At 36.1% G+C, this 9,742-nt stretch overlaps 1 protein-coding gene across 2 annotated transcripts in view; it reads left to right on the top strand.

The window, feature by feature from the left end:
• Window positions 1–787: 787 nt before the first annotated feature.
• LOC128858190 (uncharacterized) overlaps window positions 788–9,742 on the top strand; it is an 83,980-nt gene continuing 75,025 nt past the window's right edge. The window contains exon 1 of one of the 2 annotated variants that reach the window (XM_054094244.1): window positions 788–1,174. The gene's annotated coding sequence lies outside the window, so the exon portion shown is untranslated. The remainder of the gene's footprint in view (window positions 1,175–9,742) is intronic. The other variant, XM_054094245.1, reaches the window with a different exon arrangement.

Below are 9,742 nucleotides of genomic sequence, written 5' to 3'. Positions count from 1 at the left end.
ACTAACTTTCGCTTTCAAAACGAGTGAGTTGTGCAAAGTCTACAGCAATAAAATACATACTTACACACATTTACACCTTCCGCTGTGTGTTTACTGCGCTCAACGAACACCTTTACGAATGGTTTGCAAATCATTTTTCGCGCTTCGATTTTAGTACCACAAATCTCTTAAGTTCACAAGGTTTTGAGCACAATTTCTCTTTAACTCCATTAGTTGCTGTGCTGCAGACTCCAGTTGTAACACTCTAAAAACACACACATACGCTCACATTATTTTGCAAGGCGCTCGTGTGTGCGCGTATGTGTCTTGCTCAGGCAATTATGCAGGTAAGCGCTGCCAAATTTACTGCGGCAGTGGAAGTATGAGTGCGAATACGAATAGGTGTTGCTCTCAACTACTCAGCAACTCAACCAGTAATCAAAGGTGCTGCAGCGAGAACCACTTGCCCATTATTATCACTGGCAATCACAACAATGATGAAAAAAAACACCTCCTCTTCCTCTTCAACTACCAAGCGTTAACTTTTTATCCTCATACCGCACACATTTTTTTTTTTTGTTTGCGCACAAATGTCTGCGCTGAGCGCCTCCAACTACGATCTCAGTTTGGCTACCTCAAAGCTAGCTTCTTGGTTGTCAGCTGCCTCCAGCTTAGCACCAGCGCTGCCACCATCTTTCAGGCACCGGTCTCAACGCCTTTTCGTGAGCTGTTTCGACAGCGGCGCGCCACTTCGTCGTTGGCTTATGGCTGTATGACGTTTTGAGCTTTATTCAGCTGCCGTGTGATAAAAATACGTTAGTAATCAATTGCAAGCCTAACTGCCAAGACACGGAATTAAGACGCGCCTTCGCTTATTTGTCGTCGTCGCTTTCGAGTCGCTTTTACCTAAGTCATTGAAATAATCGCTTACAAAATACATACAATCACAAAAAATCAATGAGTAAATACTAGAAGCAAAAGATTGTATTGCACGCGTTTATGAAAATCGTTAAAGCGTGCTGGAAAAGAAAAAACAAAAACAAAAACATACCATACAAAAATAGCAACAATTGTAGCCACACGTACGTGCATAGCACCTGTTGCTGAGAGGATATTTTGCAGTTACTTTTCAAATTTGGAATCGTTGTCGAATTTCGCTATAGAACGGCCAGCCAAAGCGTTTAACGCTAAAATTGTACGTGTTTGAAATTTTCTATTTGTTTAACATTCGATTTCATTGAAAAAATATTACTTCATACCAAATGATGCATATTTACATACATAAATCAATATTCATCGGCATATTTTTTGGCTTTTTTTTTTGTTCTCGTGTACTCGAGTGTTTATTATATCATAAGTATTTTTAAGTAAAATTTTACTGTGTTTCTGATTTTTTTTTTTTTCATTTTGTATGCATTATTTGGCATACCATTTTTTGTAAAATTTGGTGTTTTTCCCTTATTTTTTTGTTTTGGTTTTTTCATTAAATATTTTTGACCATGATCGGCAGTTGCAGCCAACTTTGCTACTAAAGAAATAAACCCAAAAAAATACGACGCCAATGGCTATCCCGCATGGGGGCAATCAATACCACGAACAGAAGCAAAGTGCCAAATTCAAAAAAAAATTTACAACGATCTTGCAATCAAGTGCTTATGTGTAGTTTTGTGTTCATTAAATGCAAGAGCTGTTAATACTTGCTCTCAAAATTTTAAAATTTTTCATAAACACACCAATACATCCACATGAATATGTTTGGCAAGACGAAATTGAGGAATTGGCGTAAAAATAATAATAAATATAAGTGCGGCTATGGGTGCTTTTAAGTGTTTTTGGATATGCTTATGTATTAATTTTCATTTTCCATTTTGTAAACTTACAAATTTCCGCTCAATGAACTTCCTTTTTCTTTGCATATACGAAATTATTAATTGTTGGGGTACTGCATGAAATGGCAAAAAACAAGCTATAAAATGAGAAAAATGATCAAAAAAATTAAAAAAGCTATATTTGAGCAAACAGTTAGAAATAGGAAGCACACATTTAAAACTGATTGCTCGTAACTTTTATTGAATTGTACTTACCTCACTTTTTTTTTTGTCATAAATGTTAAACTTTTGCCAAACATCCAGAAAGGAGGAATAAGCATTTAAAATTGATTGTCCATTGAATTTATACCTGTACGTTTATAGCAACAATTTTTATAGGGTTCGATATGAATTTAATACATCTCCGACATAATTGGAGCATATTTTATGGTCACTCAAAAAACACTTTGATTGATTATAAACTCCTTCCATTATAGTTTGCAAAGATTTTGGCATAAACTCAATCCATATCCAGTTTTACTGCATTGATTCACATATCCATTAAAAAAAGCATTTGCTTTATTTTAAACCATTTCTTGCGCAGCTTTTGTTTCCTCACAAATAAATCAGAGACACCAAGGAACGCCAAGATTTTGAGCAAAGCATTTAGTATACATAGAGTTTTTAGTTACTTTAGAAAACACAAGTTTTTAACGCAAGGGGGGTAATTATGGCATTGCATCAAAGCTAACAGCTTGCGCAATTTTCCGCGCAAATGGTTTTTTTTTAATCAGATTTGTATGCAATAAATTTTCAGAAAACCGCCCGATATATTTTAGTACCATTTTTATGTACTCAATTGCATTACGCCCTGGAAAAAATCAGATTAGTCGTTTTATCTCTGCAAAAATAATCAAATTTGATTTTTAACTAAACAAAAAATTGATTTTAGGTGATAAAATGATGTTTGTACACTTAAGCTGTCTAGTTAACAAGTCTCAAATATGTATGTGTGAATTAAAGAAACAATTTCTTCGCAAAATTTTAGTTTTTTCATAAAATTATAGTTTTTACACTGATTAGGTGATTAAATATCGGCTATTAGAAACAATTCTAATAGATTGATCGATTCTCGAACGTTAATAATTTAATAAATTCAGAACATATGATGAAATCATATGATCAACCTCTCTTTAGTTTCAAATCAACTTCAAAGGAGAAAATATTATCTGCTACAATCAAACTAAAGTAGTAAAAGTTATCAGAGTATGTTAAATATTTTTGAAAAATGTATATTAATTTTTCCTTGCTCACTCCTCTCGCGAGCATAGGGCTTCGACAACACATTTGTCTTGCATTGGTTGCGGTAATATATTTGATTTCTGACAGAGTAGGTGATTAGAAAAATGACTAGAAATATATATATTGTTGTGTAGAAAATGAGGACCAACTCTCTTAGCTCCTACTACTCACCTGTCATGCTTTCACAAGGCTAAGAAACAGTCATCCTGACTCTCATTTTTTTAGCTACACCTGTGCCGATAAAAAGTTTGGATATTTGTCGCCTGAGTTTTATCATAAGCATGCAGCGTTTCTCTGGCGGTCGCCGTAGCCGAATGATGAAAAAAACGGGATGATGCGTGACTTCCATTCGGGGAACTTAGGTTAAAATCTTCGTGAAACACCAAAATGAAGAAAACGTTTTTTTTAACAGCGTCCGCAGGCAAGGGCAAACCTACGAGTGTATTTCTGCCATGAAAAAGCTCTTCATAAAAATTAAAATAAAATATCTGCCGTTCGGAGCCGGTTCAAAAACTGTAAGTCACTCTATTTGTGGAACAACATCAAGACGCATGCCACAAATAGGAGGAAGAGCACGGCCGAACACCCAAAAAGTGTGTATGGGCCAATTATATCTTGTCATCATTCAAATGTTTCCTTTACTCCTTCCTCTCCTTTCACCCCATACTACTTCTAACACCACTACTACCACAACACATCCAAGTGAGGCTCCTCCTTATTGAAGCCAACTATCTAACCCAATTTAATAAAGTACCAAACGACAGCTGTACCTTAAGGCGAAGCCTGCTTTAGAGGCTTCAAACAATCGATTTTTTCGTGGATTTTTTTGGGAAGGAAATAAATATTCGATTGAAACGAAACTTTCAGGTTTTATTGCTATATATTTCAACAGTCTTCTCAAATTTTTTCATTGAAATATATGCCATATTATGCCTGGTGCAAGCATTTTGCCGAGGCGCCTCGAGTGTGCATGTGTCGTGCGGCGGGAAAGGTGCAGGTCGCAATTTTCATCTGAATCCAAAAACCCAAAAAAATGTTTATTTTAGTTTAGTATAGCTTCTAGTTAAACCAAGGAAATTAAACAAAAAAAAAAAACAAAAACAATTTTTCGCTAATTAAAAAAAAGCAACTACATTTTTTTGGAAAAACAAATTCACTTTAGATTGTTTAAAAAGTGAGTTAATCATAACTTTCTTAAGGTTCTTTAGGTTCAACTAGAAGAGAATTTAGTTCCGAATGCAATCAATGTTATCTCGTTTCTATAGAACGTTTAACTTTTTCCCTATCTTTCCCGCCAATTAGGAAAAATCGTAAAAATAAAAAACCGAGAAATTGCACTTCGAGCGATCCGGCTGCTCGTATACCTGCTCGACGCTTGCTCACAATTTCTTCTGTAACTTCGAAAATATTTTGAATTTGCTTCTGAAATTTTAAGGACACATTCTTGGATAGTTTGGGAAGACATTTATGCAAAAAAACAAAAATCGATTTTTTGAAGCCTCTAAAGCAGGCTGCCCCCTCAAGCAAAATGTATTATGTAAAGGAAGCCTACATAGATTTTGCCGAATTTCAAAAATTCCCAAGGTCAAGGTTTGATAAGGTGACTTTAGAGATGAATGCAGGCGGTGTCAAAGATGCCAAATTATACAATAATGATATGTTTTTCTTCAATAAAATGCCGTAAATAAAATTAGCACAAAAATACAAGCCTTTTTAGCAAGTTTGAATATTGTCTTTATGTGCTGGGAGTAGCCATTGTCCGCGCTTGCACATTTTACTTATAAAGCTATCTTATGCCAAGCTTAACATATGGGCTCGGGGACACAAGCAGCGTATTTACCTAGAACCTATGAACAGCGAAAAGCTAAGTTCAAAATTAAAGAAAAATAAATATTCTTCAATACTGAGAAGTCAAGAACACTACATATAATTCGAGATCTCTCAATACAGTTTCGAAGTGGCATTTCGCGCGTTGTGAGTGCAGCCAGAAATCGTTTATCGACTTCTCACGACACTCTACAAATTTTGTTTTGTAGGTCGCATAAAAAACTGTAGTACCACAATATTTTAAACAGGGTTGACTACTTTTCTTTTGGTTTTTATCACACATTTTTGTAAATGCACTTTACAACAACAATCATGCACATCAGACTTTGCGCAAAACTTATAAAAATTCCGCATGTTTTCATTAAAATTTCAAACACTTTGGGCAAAATTAAAAAAAATGTGCGTACGCAGTATTGCAGTCACTTGAATTTTCAAATAACTAAATGCATGTTTAAGTGGCTAAAAAGTTTTGTTGATTTTTAATCACTTTTTTGCCGGATGACAAAGCGCATTTTCTCCATATATAAAAAATATGGTTCATTTGTTATATAGAGAAAATGCACAAGATATCCAGCAAAAAAATTGTAAAAAATCAACGTGATTCTTGAGCCACTTATAAAGGGTGGTTAAGCTTTAGAGGCCGGTGTTGATTTTGAATCAAATACAATTTCTTAAAAAATTATTGTCATTTCTCTTTATTATGATAATATTTTTATGACTCAATTACGTATTAAACAAAATATAGGCCAAATAGCCGCCGCAGCCTCGTCGGCACACCTCCATCCGATGGTCCAAATTTTCGATGACGCATGAGATTCTATGCCGTTAATGTGCTAAATTATCTCATCCTTTAGCTATTGAATTGTTGCTGGCTTAACGGCGTACACCTTTTCTTTCAAATAACCCCAAAGAAAGAAGTCCAACGGTGTCAAATCACATGATCTTGGCGGCCAATTGACATTGCCGCGACGTGAGATTATTTGGCCATCAAAGAACAAGTCGAAAGAGCCATTGTTTCTTTAGCTGTGTGAGAAGTGGCACCGTTTTGTTGAAACCACATATCGTCCACATCCATATCTGCCGATTCGGGCCATAAAAAGTTCGTTATCATCTCACGATAGCGAACACTGTTCACAGTAACTGCCTGACCAGACTCATTTTGGAAAAATACGTACGGCCCATAAACCGCACCAAGCAGTCACTCTTTGTGCGTGCATTGGTTTTTCGGCAATCACTCTTGGATTATCATTCGCCCAAATGCGGCAATTCTGCTTATCGACGAATCCACTGAGGTGAAAATGTGCCTCATCACTGAAGATGATTTTCTTCGAAAATTGGTCATTCACTGTTGCCATAATAAGCCCGTTTTCATAATAAGCCTGAATAACTTTAACGCGTTGCTCGATTGTGTATCTTTCCATGATTCAAATTGAGTTAATCTGAAATTGAAAAATGTCGAATGAAATGCAGAAGACAACTTGACGTTTAGGTGTGGTTTACATTCAACATCGGCTCTTAAAATTTAACAAGCATTTTCGGAATAAAAAATATATAGCCAAGATTTATGGGGCTATAAAACGGCGTACACAAAATTTTTTCAAAAATTCTGATTGAAAAATGTGAAATTTTGATGAAAAATTGTTCTTTAAATCTTCACACTGTTTGAATTTAAATTTATATGGTTTTTGTAGCATAATAAACTTTATTTTTATCGGAAAATTCTAAAAACTAAACAAAAAATAAATAAATTGTTGAAACTTGCCAATAGTCAGCCAATAGTAACTTGGCCTAGTGTTATAGCTATCTAGCTTTATTTTGAGGAAATTTGTAGCTAATACTATTCATAAAGTCAATAAATTTTCATTTCACTTTAATTCCGCTATAATTTTTTCTAAATGCTACAATTTTATCACACGTTTTTCCTAAGCGATTATTTCCGTGTTTTCCGTTATGAAAAATGAGTTAATATTGTGATTGTAAAAGAAAAAAATTGTGGTCCGCTTTCCTATTTCTCGTTTTCTATCCCATAATTCTGCATGGGAAATTGCCTGAAAATGTAAGTACATATTCACATAAAAAACTAATAGGACTATGAATAAGTTCGTGCGGTTTTTTTTCGAAATTTGAAACTTTATTGACGTAAAATGGTTACAAATTTAATATTCAAAATATTGTCCATCGCTTACTACTACTTTTTCCCATCTTTCTGGCAATTCACGGATTCCCTTTGTGAAAAATTCGGTCGGTTTTGCCGCAATCCACGAATCGATCCATTTTTTGACTTCATCGTAATTACGGAAGTGCTGGTCAGCCAGGCCATGTTGCATCGATCGGAAGAGATAGTAATCGGATGGCGCAAGGTCTGGACTATACGGCGGGTGGGGTAGGACATCCCATTTGAGCGTTTCTAAGTATGTTTTGACCACTTGTGCAACATGTGGCCGAGCATTGTCATGTTGCAAAATAACTTTGTCGTGTCTATCGGCGTATTGCGGCCGTTTTTCTCGCAGTGCTCGGCTCAAACGCATCAATTGTCGTCGGTAGACATCCCCCGTAATCGTTTCATTCGGTTTCAGTAGCTCATAATACACAACACCCAGCTGGTCCCACCAGATACACAGCATAACCTTCAGGCCATGAATATTCTGCGCCGACGTCGATGTTGAAGCATGGCCAGGGTATCCATACGTTGCCCGACGTTTTGGATTGTCGTAATGGACCCACTTTTCATCGCCAGTCACAATTCGATGCAAAAAACCCTTTCTTTTGTGCCGTTGAAGCAGTTGTTCGCATGCCATAAAACGGCGTTCAACGTCTCTTGGCTTCAATTCATACGGCACCCAATGGCCTACCTTTCGGATCATTCCCATGGCTTTTAAACGTTTGGAAATGGTTGATTGATCAACTCCCAAAGTTTTTGCAACCTCTTCTTGCGTTTGAGCCGGATCTTGATCGAGCAATTCCTCCAATTCGGTATCCATGAACTTTGGCGGCGCACCCTCGCGTTCTTCGTCTTCCAAGCCAAAATCACCACTTTTAAAGCGTGCAAACCACTTCTGGCACGTTCGCTCAGATAGAGCATGCTCACCATAAACTTCCACCAAGATACGATGACTTTCGGCTGCTTTTTTCTTCATATTAAAATAATGAAGAAGAATTCCCCGCAAAAACACATTATTTGGCACGAAATTCGACATTTTCAAGTGTGGTAAAAATATTGTTGTTTACGCTTCAAATAAAAAACTTATACTGACGTTTGTGCCTTACGACAGTAGCTCTCCAATGAATGTTTGGAAATGTGGATCGATGGAATAATAATCAAGTTACGCCATCTGTTGTAAAACCGCACGAACTTATAACTAGACCTATTATGATTCATAGATTTCCTGTCAGTTTATGATTTTGGTTTTGTTTTTGTTTTAGCTTTTATTACATTCTTTGTTTAATTAGCTAAGTAGATAAGTTAATATTTGCGAGCTGTAAAATATTCAAGTGCAACAATTGTCAGTCAGTTAGTCGCAAATGTCAAATCAGCTCACAGTTTTTTCTCCACTCAGCACCCTTCTAAGCAGCCAATTAGCTACAGCGCACGAATGCGATGTTCAAAGTTTCCAATTAGCTTTTGTGTTTGTAACAATGCATTTTTACGCATTCCACTTTTGTTGTTTTTTCTTTTGTTGCAATTTGCTTTGTGATCTTTGTTGGTTATCGCACCTATATTGAATCTGTCAACCTGTCATCTCAATCAGGTTATTATAAGTATATTTTCTCATTTTTAAGTTAATAAATGATTCATGGAAAATAGAGTTCCGTAGTTAGCAATATTTTTTTTCTCGAGATTCAAATAAGAGTAGAGTTCTTTATGATAATATATACCTGCGCTACGCAGTACTTTTCCATCTCAAGTCACCTTATCCACTGAAATGCTGATGTGTTACAATTAATAACTAATTTTCAATTAAACTTTGCTCTTACACAAATTCTGACACATATTTTGGTGGGTTGGCAGAATTGCCGTTGCATTGTCTGGGTGTTGTGAGCCGTTTGATATTGGAGAAAAAATATCGGATTTATGGCGCATCAATTCTTCTTAAGTAAACTCATCCCGTATTCGGCTAATGTATTTAGCTCGCACTATCTAACTTTGGCTTCAATAAACTAGAGGAATTTCTCCAGCGATATAGGTAGTTGTGGGTCCATAGAAGATATTCAACATAAATTGTTGCGTATGCTGAAGAGCGTCACGATAATCTGACATAAGAGCTGTTACAGGAATTGGAGAAACAAGTTCGCATAAGTTCATTTTGTCAGGATTACTTTGAAGAGGGTTATATATATTCCGAAGAATAAATAAAGGTTGTAAAAAGTATACGAACCAAAAGCCAAAGTGGTTAAAAATGTCAGCCTTGAAATCCAATGGAAAATCTCTCTTGTCAGTAAGTACTGCTTTGGCCTAAGTAGGCGATTGAGTATTAAAATCATCTCCCGACGAACGCAACTAGTACTTTAGAGATAAATCTCTAATCAAGCCAATCTCTTTGTATCACGATGAAGGGTATCTTCAAGTACTTGAGAGAAAGATTCTCTGCAACTTTTTTGGAAGCTTTACATTTTAGTGACGGAGTATTGCAGGTGATGGAGCAATGAGCTGTACGAGCTTTACGATTGCATAGCATAGTGTAACAAATAAAGATCCGCTGACTAGGTTGTGTGATGCAAATGGATGCAAAAGCCCCGGCTCTGAAAGTATTCGATGCGATACCAGCTGGCAGTAGTAGATGAGAAAAGGTCTCTTTTGTGTTTGAGAGATCAGGTGGAGAAGTATT

Source organism: Anastrepha ludens, chromosome 3 (genome assembly GCF_028408465.1).
Source record: "Anastrepha ludens isolate Willacy chromosome 3, idAnaLude1.1, whole genome shotgun sequence".
Classification (NCBI taxonomy): domain Eukaryota; kingdom Metazoa; phylum Arthropoda; class Insecta; order Diptera; family Tephritidae; genus Anastrepha; species Anastrepha ludens.
The sequence above is the reverse complement of the archived record's forward strand: the minus strand, read 5'-3'. Positions and strand labels throughout refer to the sequence as shown.